At 42.8% G+C, this 17,141-nt stretch overlaps 1 long non-coding RNA gene across 2 annotated transcripts in view; it reads left to right on the top strand.

Annotated features, from left to right (window-relative positions):
- Positions 1 to 14,953, top strand: part of LOC127059990 (uncharacterized) — a 41,032-nt gene extending 26,079 nt beyond the window's left edge. The window contains exons 1-4 of one of the 2 annotated variants that reach the window (XR_007778434.1): positions 1,668 to 1,748; positions 2,107 to 2,207; positions 12,773 to 12,909; positions 14,827 to 14,953. This is a non-coding gene — a long non-coding RNA (uncharacterized LOC127059990). Of the gene's footprint in view, positions 1 to 1,667; positions 1,749 to 2,106; positions 2,208 to 12,772; positions 12,910 to 14,826 lie in introns of those variants that run through there. The other variant, XR_007778433.1, reaches the window with a different exon arrangement.
- Positions 14,954 to 17,141: the final 2,188 nt, after the last annotated feature.

The raw sequence follows: 17,141 nt of genomic DNA, 5'->3' as shown, positions 1-17,141 counted from the left end.
CCATCTGCCTGGCAGCACCAAGTTCCCTCAGATGTCAGCAGAGAATTCTGCCCATCTGCAGGCTGAAGAGGCAGCCTGGAATGCCAGGCACTGCCTGGTGTGACAGCAGGAGGATTCCAGATGGGAGCTGAGAGCTGGAGCATCTTGCTGGCTGCAGGCAAGTCAGAACAGAGCAGCCGTGCCCCAACACCGCTGTCAGAACCAGCTTTCTTTTGAACTGCTGAACTACAAATTCCCCTCCTGGCCCAGCTGCCACGGTGGGTGGGACGAGGGGGAGAAGAAAGAAGAACAAGGCACCAATGGGGCTGTGCAGGTGTGGGTGGTGGGAGCAGCTGACTTGCCAAACCCACCGGAGTTCTCTCCACCCAGCTGAGCGCAGTTGGGAAATCTGGCAGGGTTTGATTGCCTGGTGCATGGAGAAGCTCATCTGGAATGCCTGGTATCCCCAACCAACCCACAATTAAGTGATTAGCTGCAATGAGCAGAGGTTCAAAGAAACACACAGGGTTGAGAAGTATCCTTGCCTGTTTAAAAAGTGAGGATAATAATTAAAAAAAAAAAAAGAGCCCAAGGAGAGAGGAATCCTCTTAACAGAAGGAAGGAGGAGGGAACGAATGGAGCAGAGGTTTGTTAGCATATACCAAATCAGCCTATTCACTGATTTCATGCAGAACTAGTTGTGCCACTTCAGTGTTTATTTATCCACTACAGGAGTCCCAGGTACAGCAGACACAGGAGCTCACTGGCACACAGGTATTTGCCAGCTGGTGGTAGAGACTTGTGAGATCCAAGGCAGGAGCTGCAGTGCTGTGCATAGTCCCTGCCTTTGAAGTAAACAAGAGCAAAAATCTTAAAGATGGGGTTTTGAGGGTCAAAGCCAACACAGTAATGTGTGGTTACAAATCTCTGACCTTGAGGACATGGGGGAAAAGGTTCAGGAGCAAAGGAACACGTGCTGAAAACAACCCCCTGCAAGATTCACATTTCTATCAAACTATTCAGCCTCAGAAATCTTGTGTTTCATTTATTTTCCTCCCTCACCCACCTTTAGTATCATTGTCTTTTTTGAAAATCCCTGCCAAAATTGTGTATTTCTGTCTGAACCTCCCTGTTGTTCTGAATTAGTGTCATAAATGGAAGAAGTTTTGACTTGTCAATGTGAGTTTTGAAAAGCAAGTTGATTTTCATATCCTTATCTGCATTCAGCCTGTCTGTGTATGTTAAGTGATTAGTTTGTTTTTGACTCTTGGAGATGCTGCCAACTTAATAGTCATCACCTTTCAGAGGTGTAAACACCACAAGAAGTCAAAAAAATTCCATTTCTTTTTATAAAGTTTTCTGGAGGTTAAGCCTGAAACAGAATATAAAGTGGAGTTTTAAATTTCAAGGATAAGTAGCTGAGACAGCTGAAGTGTCACACAGATTTATAAAAAACCTTGTTACTTTATTATTGCCATCCCTCTGAGTATAAAACTGAGAGGAGAGGGACATTTTTTTTTCCCCTTTGCTTTTTACCAGAGGTATTTTATGTCAGAATTCTTAGCTGTGCTCTTCAGAGGTGAGAGTGATTTTAGTGTGGTGGTGGTGAGTAACTCTTGCATGGATTTGGTGACTCAGAGAGAAGACCTTGGGTGCACACAGCTCTGAGATGTAAGAGTTTGCATTATGAAAGGATGAGAAGCAGTGCCTGAGCTCATGCTAAGCTCCTCCACAAGAGGACTGTCAAATTATTTTTGAGAGAGATCCAGGTAAAGCTTATGCATAAAAATTAATCCAAGTGCTCAAACCCAAGCAACAGATTTTGATGCAGAGCATGTTATCTTAGTGAGCTGGAGAGACACAAAATTAAAGGTGAAGTGGCCCAGATCACCTTGGCTTTGGTGTTGGAGGCTTTTGAGTGCCTTACTTTGAAAGAAGAGTACAGAAATGAATTAAGTGCCTTCTGAATATGCTATTAACTTGAGAGTATTCAGAGGGGATAGAAGCTCCTTGTGTGTGAAAAATATCCTTGGGAACCAGTGCTAGACAGTATGCAAAGTGAACCTGGCAGAAGGGATGGGGAGCAGAACAGAACTGCTGAACAGGTTTGTTGTGTGTCTTCTGCAGGAGGAAACCTTCAGTGCTGGGCAGAAGGAAGCCTGTGGGGAGAGGCAGAACCAGCTTTGCATGGGAACAACTCATCCAAGGAGAGGATCCAAAGGAGCAGGGTAGGTGATGCAGTGCTGAGCACTGCATGGAGGTATTTGCTCCTGGCTGTAGTCAATCAATAACTTCTCTTCAAGGCCTTCCATCCCTCCCTGGAGGGAATCCTGGGGGTGCCCACTCCAAGTCACACCTGGTTTGGAGCAGAGAGCCCTGGGCAGGGCAAAAAGGAATGTCCAGTTTGTTCAGGGAGCAAGCATGTTTTGAATCTCAGTGAAATGTGACTCCCTGGATCAGGAGAGATAGTGCATGGGGTTTGGGACAGAAATCTATCCCGTTCTTGAAGTGGTTGGGAAAAAGCAGAGATCTGTGTGAGAAAGCTGGAGAAATGGCGGGAGAGAAAAGAAAAATTACATGCATTAGTGGTTTATGCCTTCCAGACATTTACAAACTCTGGGTAATGCAACTCAGAGGGAATTTCAGTCATTCCAAGGAGGCTGCATGATTTAAGAGGGCAGGAGGGTTGCAGTTTGCTCTATGGTTTAACCCACAAATAAAACTTCCATCACGCGGTTGAATGTCTGGAAGGAATTTGGGGGTGCATTTTTTTAGGAGCACAGACATTAATAAGGCATAGCTTTATTGCCTCAGTGACCTATCACCTCAGCATCATCTGGCCCCGTGCTGCCCATGGGATGGAGAGGTTAATGTGTAAAACACACCACAGCTTCAACAGATTTGGGGAAACAAAGACAGTCTTGCAGTTGTTGCACTTGTTAATTTTTTATACAGGTGACATTGCTCTCTCTGTTCTATGCCTTAAAGACAATCTACCCAATCCATTCTCCCTACTCTGCCTTCCAGAGAGAGCTAAAACCAAGGCACCATGCAGGTGAAGGGCCAGTGCCCATCATCAGGCCACGATCTAATTAAATTAAAACTCTTTTACACGCGCCTTTAATATATTCTCCTACCTCTTTCACTGAGTGATATCTTCCAGTGCTTTTCCTAAATAGCTGATACCTTAGGAAAGATCCTAGAGTGTTCCTCATTGTATTCCACTTGCAGAGGCCACTTTATTTTATTTAATACATATTGTTATCTCAAGCTTAGGATGAGTTCTCTCAGCTTTTTTCTTAATAAACTATATTTTACATAGAATTTTCCCTTTTCTATTCCATTCCATTCCCTCTTTATATCTCCTGTATTTTTCACATTCCAAAATGCTTTTCTGCCTTGGTTTCTGACGTGTAAAGATCAGACATATATCAGTATCAATAAAATCCCTCAATCTGTTTTGTGATGAACAACAGATGAGAATGACAGCAGTGAAAAAAACCCAAGCATTCTCCTTTCCTGAAGGCCATTAAAAAAATGGAGGAAAAAAATATTTGGAACTGAGATGAGAACTTCAGTCAATTGAGGGTTTAATTTTTATCCTTATTTTATTAGGAAAGGGAAACAGAGGCAGCAGGCCTTGGCCAAATGAGTCAGTCATCCAGCCTAAGCAGATGTGCTGGCATGATTCTGGCATCTTTCAGAAATACCAAGACTCATTTTGATTGTGAAATACTTGCAGAAGTGCATTATCAGAGAGCCTCAAAGGGGTTCATTTCAGAGCTAGTGGTTTGAGGCTCCTCTGATGCAAAGAGCAGATAATGCCTCGTATTTCAATCAGACCATGAGCAAAGACCCAGAACAATCAAATCCAGCTCCTTTGCCCTTTCTGCCATACTTCACATCTTTTACAGCACTAGGAGAAAGTTTGAGCCAGTGGAAGCTGGAGCAGACTTGAAGAGTTGCAGCAATGAACAGGACTGAGAGAAGCTGGGTTTGGACTCATGGGGACATTTTAACAGCTCTCTCTGATCTCCTGGGGGAACGGCAGCAGGTTCATTTAATTCCTGTCACTTCAGGTGTAAAGTGAGCTTGGTGATGATGGAAATTTCCAAAGTGATGTGCTCTTGATTTTCTTCCTTTCTTCTGCCCCTCTTGGGACAGCTCACCAGAGCAACTGGCTCATGGTCCAGGCTGTAATTTGGTTCATGATTAAAGTCCTCCCTCTCCCATGTGCTCCCACTGTCCTGAGCACTCATTCCAGAGGGGATCTAACTCAGGTGACTGGTGACCATTCCTAACCCTGAATTGCCCAGACAAAGCAGTGTCAGGTATTGAGGGTAATTAGGCAGCTGATCACAGCTCCACTTCCAGTCCAGGCATTTTGGAGAGCTGGGACAAAATGGATTCTGTGTGGCACCAAAAGTCAAAGTACAACTTCAAAACACACCAGGGGCTGCCCAGCCAAGGCAGCAGAGAAGTCATTGCAGGCTGCTAAATTAGCTTCAGAAGCAGAGTGAGTGTTGGGTTGATGCCCCACAGCCATCTGCTGCTTCTGAAAGAGCTGGTTCAGGTGTGCTGCCTTCCTCCCCTGTCAAAGGCACGGCCTCAGAAGAGCTCTGAAGGCTTTCAGGCCTTCCTTAGGCAGCAAAGTCTGAATATATTTTATATCCTGGTAGGATCTCAGAGAGGAGAGAATATCTGCTGTGATGAATAAAAAATGAGGCATGCAGAGGGTAGTCGAGAAAAGAATAATTTTAACCAGTTGTTTTGATTTTCCTTATGGATAAGGCTGCTGTTGTTATTTGAAAAATGTGAAAACCAGCTTTTTATAATAACTTTTTTTTTTTTTAAGGAGGGGGTGGAGGAGTCCCAATGGCAGGTATTTTCATTGTGACCCTTTTCAGAAAAATGCCGTGCAAACATATTTCTGTAAAGAGCACACAGGGCTTAGGCTGCTTTGACAGTAGCCAAAGAAAGCAGCAAAACATGTGAATGCCTCCAGACTGCTCCCAGGGTTTTGTTCCACTGCCAAAAGCTGAGCCTCACACTCACAGCATGAGGCAGCACACTCCTCTGGCTTCATGTGCTCACACATGAGGTGGATTTAACAGAGAGATTGTTACACTCCCCTCTCTTCTTCCCTTCTTTTTCTCCCTCAAGGTCTTGAACTAAGAAAATAATATGGAAGTGATTCTGGATGCAGTGATAGTGAAGGCAGAGGAAACAACATTGCCAGTTGCAGCACACATTTGTCAGCACATCTGTGCTGGTGCACACTTTGGAAAGTCCAGTTTGAGCCTCCAGTTTCATCAGGAGGCTTCTGTCCCGTGCCCGTGGATGGCCAGATATGGGGAGATTCCATTGATACTGTGTGTGCTTCCTGAGGCTGCTCAGAATTCAGGATCAAGGTGCTGGAAGGACTTTTGGTGTCTGGATAGGTACAGGTGTTTTCCTTTCTGTGTCTTTCAGGGAATTTGGGATGAGCTCTGTGCTTTGCTGGTGGGACATCCTGCCCTAAGAGATCAGTCCCATCATCACAACCTTTCCTTGCAGCTTGCCTGTTCCCTGAGCTCCTCCTCAGCTAAAGGGAGTTAATTAATTGTCCCCAGGGTACAGCTGTAATTCCTGGCTGCAGGGGTTTGGTTGCTTAAATATCTTCATTGGCACTGGGAGGCTTGCATCAATTCAAAGTGGTTGGCCACCGTTTTGTGAACATAAACCTCTGCAGGCAACAGTTTGGGTTTGTTGCTGTTCCATCACCCTGGAGGAGGGGAGCTGCTGGGGGATGCTGCACTTGCACCTTGAGCCCTTGTGTGACCATCAGAGTGGCTCAGATCTGCATGGACACTTTGATGGACACGGTCATGAATCACATGTGAGCCCTTCCCTCTCCAAATCCTGCTCCCCAGTGCAGGCAGCAGCAGGAGGTTCAGGCCTGGAGTCTGCAGAGCATCTTTCCAGGATGGGCCTTAAGGAGTGTGCCCAGTGTGTGTGAGGAATGTGTGTCTGCTGGCAAACATAAAATCCTCAAATCTATAAATGTGGAAATAGATCATGTCAGAGGGAAACTTTGATCACCCATGTGTAATTTTCTCATATGCAGATGTCAGCTTTCATAAAGCCTACGAGTTCAGTTTCAGATTAATGGGAGTTTTGCCCCCATTTATTTTGCATCACTTAAGAAAGGTTGACTGGGTCCTTAAAAGAGTGTCAGCCCTGATTAAATCAACCTTTAGCAATCGTCTGGTAGAACCTGGGCATGTCTCTGTATTTGGAAATCTTCACTTGAACTGTCTTTTGTTCCACTTCTGCTTATACACCAAAAGAGGTGGACAGTAATGCTCTGTCATCTGCTATTCTTGGATTATGTGGATCATAAGAGATTTTAATTAGATGAAGAAATGATTTCTGAGGGTTCATTTGGGGAATTGCTTCTGTGGGTCTCCTGCCTTTGCAGGAGTGGGAGCAAGTTATGAAAGCTTTGGAGCTGTATCAGTAAGTTTGAAGCCTCTTACCCAGATCTCTCCACTTTTCCCTCCTTTTTCTGCTTCTGAACAAAGGGCTGCAGATAGAGATCACAATCCTGTGCTAGGAAGAGCTGCCTTCTGAACACGTTCCTGCATGTAGAATATTTCCCAGAAGCAAATGCGTTTCTCTAATCTCAGGGCTTCGCTTTGTGCATCGAGATCAGATTTTAAGCAATAGGAATTCATTGCCAGACTTCCCCTCTGCTATGTACAATTTTCAATAGGAATTCATTGCCAGACTTCCCCTCTGCATATCAAAGGTGGCAGGATTCATCTGTGCAAAATTGATTTCTCAGAATTTGTGAGGCCGGGTTTTATCCAGCAGCACGGTGTGATGGCATCACTGAAGGGCATTTCTCTTGTTTAAAGACTAAACAGAGTCAGAAAAGGGGAGAAGCATCTTGAATATGATAACCAAATGGGGGTGCAGGAATTTCTTCTTGTTTCAGGCATCAGACAACTCCTTGGCTCTGTCTGATCAGCTTTGAAAGTTACTGTACAAGATTAAAAGTGTTTAGATGCTAGAATTTTATGTTTTTGAAAGATCTGTTGTAGGTAGCACGGAGAGCCATCCTGTACAGCTCTGCTGTGCCTGCTTCTCCCATGTGGGCATTTTCCCACTGTCAGCTGAGCTGGCCCCAGCACCTGTCTGTTCCATGTCCCCAAGGAGGAATCTCCTGGGTGGGCAATGCTGTGGGGTGACCCTGAGCACCAGCTGAGGCAGACCTCTGTGCACTGATGTTAAACCAAGTGCCTGCTTGTCTCTGAGCTCTCAGGTTGTCACCAGTAGCTTAAAGAGGCCTTATCTGCCCTTTAGGATGATGGAAATCACAAGATCTTGGTTTCTTATAGGCTGACTTCTTTAATTTCTTCTTAAACTGAGACTGCCAGACTAAGGTAAATTATACACAAACAAGCCCAGCCATCAGAACCCAAAGAATTGGGATTATCAGTGTATTTCAGATGCAAAATCCTTACTATTCAATCTTCTTTCCTGCTGTGTGATATTAAACTAGATAGCTAATCACACTCTCTGTTAGATTTGATTTATATTAAAATAGTTCACTTGCTTTGCTGAGTAAGCTGCTCCTGTGTCTGGTTCTGATCTCAGGATTTCAGTCACGTAACCTCGAAGCAGATAGAGACCAGTAGAAGAAACTCCTTTAAAAGTAGGATTAAACTTCTTTAGAACTGGAATTAAACTTCTTTAAAAGTGGGATGCATTCAACTGGCATGAGCACAGAGAGCTGAACCATCCTCTCTCTGTGTTTGCATTCATGACTGTTAAGAGGAGATAAAAGGACTTTCAGAAAGGGATGAAGGAGAGATGTTATATCAGGAAAATGGGGAAAATGATAATGATATCTGTGGAAGTTTCTAATTTGATTTTTGGAGTGTAAAATATTAAGTTGGTCAGTGATGGAATGCTACAGGCAGAATTACAGATTCTTGGGAAATTATATTGGTTCTGAGAAAAATGAAATTCAGGATCTATTTGCATGGAAGGTGGCCTGAACATTTCAAGCAGGTCTAAGAGTCTGTATATAATTTTGCATTCAAAGAAACAGATGAATTTTTTCCCCTTGCACCCAAAAATCTCTTTGGGATCTGTGTGTGTAAATGTATCAATGAGAACTTATTCACAGACTTGCTTTGAGCAGCCTGAGACCTTCACCTGAATCAGAGATTTACAAAGGTAAAAGCCATCACTCTGCAGGTGTGCTGGGGTCTGTGTGAGATGGGGACAATTGAAAAATCTCATCCACCTGATGGCTGTGGAGGGAAAGTTCAGAAGATGAGGATTCCTGACCCAGAAGAAGCTGTTTTCTTGCTGCCAGTGTCCAGGAAGCCTTCGTGGTGCAGATGTGAAATTAATACTAAAACCTATTTAATTGTCCTGCCCTTGGGGAAGCTGTGAGTACCAGCAGCCACACAAAGAGGTGTGGGGGGGCCAGGAAGGACTCTTGAAAATACCAAATTTTATCTCTTCTTCCTGGTGTAGTGTTCTAGTTACTTCCTCTGCCCAAACTCCATGGCAGTAAAAGCTCAGTGCTGCTCTTTGTTGTCTGTCCTTAGGTGTTGCAAAGGTTGATCTGCTTGGAGTGGGATTTTTTAATTGTGAGACTCTTATTAGCTCACTTTTTAAAATCTCATTGTAGGGAGCAGAAAAAACAAGGGTTAATTTAGTCTGTAAAAATGAAGGGGATTCTTCATTAACAGAGGTGTTCTGCAGTAAGCCCTGAACACTAACAGTGGTGACAAAACCTGCCCTGCTTTTGAAACATAGATGAATGAGTGAGGTGCTAGTGCTAAGGAGCTCTAATGACCCTAATTAGGGTTAATAATTTTAACAGAGATATTAAGCTTTATTAGTGCTGGAGGCAATTTCACCTTGTGGTTCTTGGGTCTGACCTGTGGTGTTGTCCTTGTGTAGAGCAGTAGTGTGACTACACTTGTGTTACTCCTGATTTGCACTGTCAGAGAAGAAGGAAGGAGCCAACATATTTCCAGGGTGTATTTTGTAATACCTCATTCAGATTTTATAGACCCCCCCACTGGTTTCCTCCCTCTTAAACACTTTAAAATTTTCTCACACAAAGGCTAAGAGATTTCAGGAGGGAGGAGGTGCTGAGGCAGCCAAAGGTGTGTGTGATAAATTAATGTAATTACTCAGGTTTGCACTCTAGCTCAGAGACTGCACTGTGGGTGCACATGAGTGCAGTAATAAAGGTAATATATCACCAGCATCAACAGAGATGGACACAGAAACACCATCTGAGGCCCACACTATTTCTAGATATGTTGCCTTGCCACATCTGGCCCCGTGATAACAGACCAGAGCTTTCATGCTATTTTTACTCCAGACTTTCTTTTCATAGGACTTTTTTGTTTGATTTCCTACTGCCTCTCCCTCCTCCTCTTTGCCTCTGACTGCACTCCACATGTGCTTGGGCATGACAGCAAACATGCAAAGTCACATCAGCAAGGCAGTCACGGAAGGAGAGAAAATGTTAAATTTTTTTCTATTTATCTTCTCAGATTGCTCTGACTGCTCATGCTGGCTGAAGGACTTGGTCTGGCTATTTCAATCTGCTAAAACAACCTTCCAGACTTCTTGCTCTGGTCCTCTCTTTGGGCCCTCCCTGCAGGACAAACTTCTCAATCAAGTTGTTTTCCTTTAAATCCTCATCTAGCTCAGCAGCTCGTTCCCTTATCCCAAACTGACCCACCTAACTCTCATCCACTGCTCCTGTACTGAAGTTTGTAGGAGACAATTTAAAATGAGATATTAAAATGATATGCCATTCTCCAGGTGTGGGAGAAGTTTCCATTGCTCATCTTTGTCTTTCTCCAAATACTGTGCAAGGGTCTCTTTCTGTAATTATAATTACAGCAAAATGTGTGAGCAAGGCCTGTGGTTGTGTCTTAAATCTTCCACATTGGTCATTTGAGAGGGGTTCTAAGAGCCAGATCTTTGATTTTTGACCAGTTGATCAAGGAACTTGATCAAGCAATGCTTTATTCTGCTGTGAGATTTCTCAGCTGGGAGATGAACCCCATAAATTACCACAGAGGAATCTGAGAATGAGCATTTAACTCCTGTAAGAGATGTTTAGTAGAGAGATCCCAATGAGGAGACCTTTAACTACTCTGCTGTAGGGTTTTGTTCTACTTTCCAGTTGTACAAGTCCTGCATAGTTTAGGAGGTGCAAAAAGTTGTCCAAACCAATTTTTTTCCTTTCTTCCCCTCCTTGCCAGAAGTGTGAACACAGCATCCCACTCCCAAAATGTTCTGTAAAGAGACTCACCCCCACCTTAGCAAATATCTAGGGAGAATTCAGCCTGTATTTATAAAACATTAATATAAGAAAATGAGTGCTCTTCTTTGCTCCCAGTGGGAAAACTTTAGAAAGTGTTTTTAATAATTTTTGTCTGACTGACTGGCTTGCCCTGTGGTGCAGCAAGAAGGAGTTAGGAGCAATTTGCCAATGAAATATTTCCCTTCAAACCTCTGATTCAACATATGTGTGAGTCCATCTGCAGTGGACTACTTTAATATCCCTTGATCTGCAATAATAACTATAATTAAAGCCAAAATGAAGTTTCTATTGCTCATTTTCAAGTTATTTTTCCTCAAAGCAGCTCTGTGTAAATGTTCTCATGAAATATTATGAGCCTGAATGTTTTCAGATGAGAATACCAGGCCAAAAAATTGGAGTTTTTCTGAACATACTCTCAACAAAATGCAGAACCAAATGTTTGATGTTTCCTGGGATTCCCAGTAATTTGAGTACTTTATGCAGCAGCTTCTTCACAAGTTGTTTTGGTGTAAATACCCGTGGCAGCAGCAAAGTTGTACATCAAAAATATCAGTGAATAATGGATGGAACATGCTAGAGCACAATGCCCATGCTTACGTAGTCTCTCTTGCAATAAAAATGAGCACTGCTCTGCTTTTTACCTTAGTGTCTGTAATAGCCACACACAGGTAGGAATTCAAAGTCCTGTAACATCTGGGTAGCCCCTTTTTCCAGCTCAGATGTTGTTTCCTCTCTCTGTTGTTTTTATGCACTCTGACTAATGAGGACATTGCAGATACTCAAGCCTTGGAAGTAAATCTTTTTCCTTTGGAATGAAAATAAACACCATGCACTCTCAATGGCTTCAACTTTTGTTCCCTCTCGTTTTGTTTTTTGCTTAAAACAATAATAATAATTATAATAATGATAATAACAAAAACCATTCTGTCCTGTTTGGGCATTTCCTGAGTCAGTACTAAATTAAGCACAGAAATTACTTTCTATTGGCCACTGGAGATATTAGAAACACAGAAATGTTCCTGTTTGTGGGGCATCTAGAATGGGGTACAGAGAACACAAAATGTTCTCAGTTAAATAGATTTTGACTTCAGAGCACCCCAGCTCAACTGGACTAATGTGTTTATGGGGTCAGCCAGGCAGAAATGCAAATTATAAGTGAAGCCCAGCAATTGGAAGGGAAATGTTTGCCAAATTCACGTTTCTCTGTGTCCCCATATAGATTAATGATTGCAAGAGATTTGCTTTTTAATGCAGGCAGGTGGGTTGGCATGAATTGGAATGTCCACGTTAGAAAAAGAGGCAGCATCTTGATGTTACATTGATCTTTTAAAACTGCTTTTCAAAACAAAGATTGCTTCTGAATGATTCTGTAAAATGATAAGTACCTGCAGACTAGACAGTGTCCAAAGAGGTCCTGTCCATTGTTCTGACCACATTCCGTGTGCATGAGCAGGAAAACAAAATATCTCTAAACACTAAAGCTTTAGTTACAAGTTTTGAACCAAACTTGAGTTCAGCTCCTTTATGCAAATCTGTCCCAAAGGGAGGGAACACAACAACTGCATGCTGAGCCCACTGGAAGTGTATTTGAGTAATTTGCTTTCTTTCATTCTCTGCAAAGATTCCTAAGCTAAAACACTTGAATGGGCTAATTTGTTTAAAATGCCTTTTCTTCTTCCTCTTCATATTGCCTTTGGCAATTTTAAGCCTTCAAAGACAGCTTTGGTTTCTTAGCAGTCTGCCCTACTGAAGTAAGACTTTAATCAAGCTCACTAGCATCCAAATATGAGGTGCAGCTGTACACTGTGCAGCTGATTGATTAATTTTTAGCTTCCCTGGGTACCTCAGAAAAAGTGCACATACTGGAAAGATGTAGGTATTTTTCATTTAGGTATTTACTGTTCTTTTCCCAACCTCACCTCATTTGTTCTACTGTGATAAATAGGAAGAGGGTAAATGGACATCTTAAATCTAGGCAGTGAATTTCATGCTAGTCAAAATAAGATTTTTTTTTTTTTTTTGCTTGAAGTCTTAAGGATTAGGATCACCAAAAAAAAAAAAAAAAAAGGCATTTCTAAAAATATTTCTATCAAAGAAGCCATTTTATCAGAAAGTGAAAAAGAATGAGTTTTGCAGATGAGAATGCTTTATGGTGATTTTTAGATTTGTTTAATATAAACAAGGATCTTGAAACTGAATCTTCTGTCTTGAGTACAGAAAGGTGGCAATCAGCTCCTTTTTTCAGATTTATCCCGAGGTGGCTGTTCCAGTTTGCTGATCTTACCCATCCAGCAAGTTCATTGCTCTGGCTTGTCTCTCCCCCCTGAAAGTTTTCATGAGAATCCTTGAAAGGTTTCATTTGAGTTCCACTGTGGAGTGAAAATCAAGTCTCAAGATCATGACAGCTGGGGTTCTCCTTGGGGCTCTCTCTTCCCTTTAGAGGAATGCTGGTTTTAATCTGCTTCCATGGGCTGAAATGACTCCTGTGTTCAAGCTGGCATTACTGACAGGGATACAACTGCAGTTTGGGTATCAGCTCTCTGGGACCTGCAACCTGCCTGGCAAGGAAACATCATCAGGTAGGTTTTTCCTCATTTAAATGCCATTATTCCAAGGACTTGCTCAATCCATGTACCCTGAAGTGGGAGAGAGACCACAGAGAATGGAAAGATGGATGGCAGGCTTGGATGAATGCCCTAGTTAGAGTCTCTATATTAGATTGTCATGCTTTTTCTGGCCCAGATGCTAACATCTAACACATTTTTAATACTATTGCCTGTTGAGATCCTATTAGAAAATGATTCAGAGTCTGGAAAGTTAGGGGGAAAAAAAAGTTAATTCCCTAGAAATAGTATGGTCATTATGTGTATACTGAATTCAATATGTAACTTGGGTTTTTTATGGCCTCTCTACCATCCTGCACACCAGCTTTTTAAAATTGCAGTCACATTCATTATGAAGTAAATGCCTAGTGCAAGTGAGTCTCAAAACAGTTTGTAATTTAAATTCCTATTGGAAATAAAAGTAATGACCCACAATAGCTCATTAGTGGCTTTGCAAATGTTCATTATTTCCTTTTTCTTTGTCTTTCTCCTGGTTTTCTCCCCTAACTAAAAGACAGGGGAGTTTAAAGGTTTAGACTACCTTTAGAGCTATCCATCTCTAATGACCCGTGAAAATGAACATTCGATTCCTGAATGAGGAAATCATCATTCCCTGGTGTTTTTGAGGGGATAAGTGTGTTCACTTAGCAATCTGTGAGGAAGCTGGGTATTCCAGATGATTTTAAGAAATTATTTTCTATTTACGCCCAGGAGAATTTTTAATATTATTCTAAAATAGCAAAATAAATACAGAGAAGGCCAAGAAGTCCTTAAAAAGGTGGATACAGACAGTTTGGATTTTGAACCCAGGTTGTTTTTAATGATACCCTGGATGCTGCTACACAACCAAAGATTTGCCAGGCTGCCCATTGCTTGGAGATGCACAAGGAGAGATAATTCCATGGTTCTAAGGAGAGGCACACAGCCCTGGCTTCTCTGTCAGATGAAGACCCAGCATCTGCCATGCAGATGATCCTTGGATTTCTGGGGAAAACAACACAGGAGAGAGGCACCATGGGGTGGCAGTGACATTCTGCTCCCACGAGCAGGATTTAAGAGTGCCTGCTCTGGAATGGTGTTATCCATAATAAGAGGGTCACCCATAAAAGCACACCCTGGTTCTCAGTGCCCTGAAGTCCCCAGCCCCTCAGCACCACTCCCTGTTTGTCTCCTTTGTGCTGGCTCCTGTGGCAGCATTTGCTGTCGCTCTGGAAATTCCAAAACGCTCCCTGCCCCAAAATCCTTGCAGCAAAAAAATTCAGTGGGATCAAACCTGTGTCCCACATGGCTCTGCTCTAGGGTGTGCTTGGAGAAAAAAACAGGGCAAAATATCTTATTTATCTCTGGTTTCCCTCTTCCCCAGTGATATTTTTTTTCTCCTCATTAGCAATCAGACCTTGGAGACTGTCAGAATGTTGCTGACTGCTGGTGGGGGAGGCCTTAAGGCAAACCTCTTTAGAATATAAAGTAACAGATTGCTTGCTTGTGGAAGGCTCTCCAAAGTGCTCAGCAGAAGTGAAGTTTCACTGACTACTTTCTGTGTGTGCAATGGGATTACTTTGGCAACATATACACGAAACAAAACCTGGTAACGTGCTTAAAAGCATTACCCATTGTTGGAATTTGGGTTATTCAGTGCAGTCATTAGATCACACCCAATAATTCTGTAAAAATTGATTTTTCCATCCTAAGGTCAATTCATTTTATTGCATTGCTTCAAGCAGGTTTCTCCAAAGCACAATGCTCCTCTGTGAGCCACCAGCACCGTGGCTGGTTTGCTGATGTTTACATTAGGTCATCTAAGATTTAGGTTTTACTGAGCTTGGACAAAACTAGCTCATTTGACCTATGATGCATTGCTTTTAAAAAATAACAAGGAATGTTCTTTTTCAGCCCTCTTATCTGCTCCTTGCCTGAATTCTGCCTGGATTTCTGACTGGTGAGGCTTATTGGAAGCAGCATCCCTGTGAGCAGGAGAGCAGCTGCTCTCTGCCTGTCTCTGCCTCTCAACAGAGAGAAGCAAAAGGTCAGTCCCCAGTTTCTCATAACTCGCATGCACTACATTGTTTTCTTTTTCAGCTTTTCAGCTCTATTCTTATTCAGATCTCCTTACCACACCCACTGCGTGCTCGCCCCTCCTCTGGTGTGTACTCTGGTGTGTCGCTCTCCAGCTTTGCCCTTCAGGGAGGTGTCAGATGTGATGCTAACCTTTCCAAATCCCAATTTAAAACAATATTATCCTTCTCACTTCGCTCACTATAAACTGACTACACAGTACCACCTGCTGATGGACCAGCATCACAAACCTGGCTTTTATTACTGTTTTGGTTTTTTTTTTTCTTTTCAAAGGCAGAGTTGTCTGTGACAGCATTGCCTTCTTGGGAAGGGGCCCTGTGTGAGAGGCAGGAATGCTCTCGTGTTTGTGCAGTGCTTTGGACTCTGTCATCTGCTACCACTTAGCAGAAGGATAATGTTGTGTCAGAAGGAGACTTGTGCCTTAGAAGAAAGACTGAATAGTGTCCATTTTTTCAGAGCCTAAAAAGGCAGAGGAAAAAAATGAGAGCATAAGCCAGCAGGCCTAAGGCTATTCTGATTTGCATTAGGATCTGTTTAGGCCCTGTATGGCTTACAAAGCCCAGGAATCATCTCCATCTACTCCTGTCACCCACCCCAAAGTTCAGGAATGAGGTGTCTGAATATCAAGGTCATTATACTTCATTAGTCTTCATGAATGTGAGAGCTGATATTGGTCTGATCTCTTACTTCAAAAGCTTTTACTACTGAGGCACCCAACCCCTTGCACTCCCCAAAATTCAGGAAAGAAACTTGTGTCATTTCAACCAGGAGCATTTTTATTTTTGACCCTTTTTCAATACAGAGAAATATTGATTGTAGTTTTGCAGTTGTTGATTCTGTCACTCACCCCAGAATGTTCCAGTAACTTCTGGCCTAATGAAAGCTTGCAGAGTCTGTCCCTTCTTAGGGAACAAACTCAGTGCAATCACAGCCAGATAACTGTCAAAGAGAAACAGAGCAAAGCCAAGAAAAAGAGGCTACAGAGCCAGATCTTGGTATTTTGCAAATCCAGATTGTCATCTCCTTCAATTACCCATGGGGTGATTAAGAACAGTCCATCCTATGGGCAATGCTGCTGGGTTCAAGAACTTCCTTTTCACCCACTCTGCATGGCTTTCTCTCTCTTTTTTTGTCTTTTGTTTCTTCTTTTAAGACATGAAACACTCTGGTGCATGGGTTTTGGTTTAGGAAGGCTTGCTTTTTTTCTTTTCATTTCATCAAGACAGAGTTCCATTTGTTCAGCATCTGCACAGGACAACATCTGGAGCCCCAGGAAATTCAGCTGCTCTGTGTATGACGCTTAAATGAAATTACTTTTTCATGCACTTCAGAAGAGTATCAAGAGCATCTCTCTGACCAAACAGAGCCTTTTGTTCTCCTCCAGCAAGTGTTTCTCATTAAAAATGTCATCTCCCTAACAAATTGCTTCATTGCCTTTGCAGCTGGGGTTATTGTTTTCATGGTTTTGTACTTGTGTGATTCTCCAAGGGATCAGAGAGCTGGGAGAAGCAGGGCTTGGTTTCTTCTCCCTTTGCCCTGCGTGGCACCACTTGGACTTTCCACTTTTGGGGTGCAGTTTCATGTATTTCCCTCTGTGCCCTCTTGGCACAGCACTCAGAGGCAGAGAATGGGGCACAGGCAGCAGCACGAGTCTGTGGGGACTGTCCCACTTCTGTTCATGGGAACTCTCCTGGGGGCTCTGAGCAGCCAGATCTACTGCAAGGTGTCCTTGTCCATGGCAGGGAGGTGGAACTCGATGATCTTTGAGGTCTCTCCCAGCCCCAGCCATTCCATGACTCTGTCTCCTGGGGCTGTTGTGCCTGCACAGGGATGGAAGGTGAGAAGGAGGAGAAAGCAAAGTGAGAAATATCCATTTAAAACTGGAGTATAAAGGATGGCTTTTAATGAGATAAACGTATTTTGTATGAAACTCAAGGTTAGGTAATTTTTCCAGGAATTATTCCCAGGTGGAGTATGTGGGGCTGCTGAGTCTGCAAGAAAACCTAAGTTATCTTTAGGGACTTAGGAACTTTGTGGTGACTTTTCATGATCAGAAATAAAACTAGAAACTAAGGGAAGGAGCTGTAGGAAATCCAAGGGAGAGAGCATCAGTCTGTACATCCTGCACCAAG

Source organism: Serinus canaria, chromosome 10, assembly GCF_022539315.1.
Source record: "Serinus canaria isolate serCan28SL12 chromosome 10, serCan2020, whole genome shotgun sequence".
Classification (NCBI taxonomy): domain Eukaryota; kingdom Metazoa; phylum Chordata; class Aves; order Passeriformes; family Fringillidae; genus Serinus; species Serinus canaria.
Note: the sequence above shows the minus strand (reverse complement) of the source record. Positions and strands in the feature narration are given on the sequence as shown.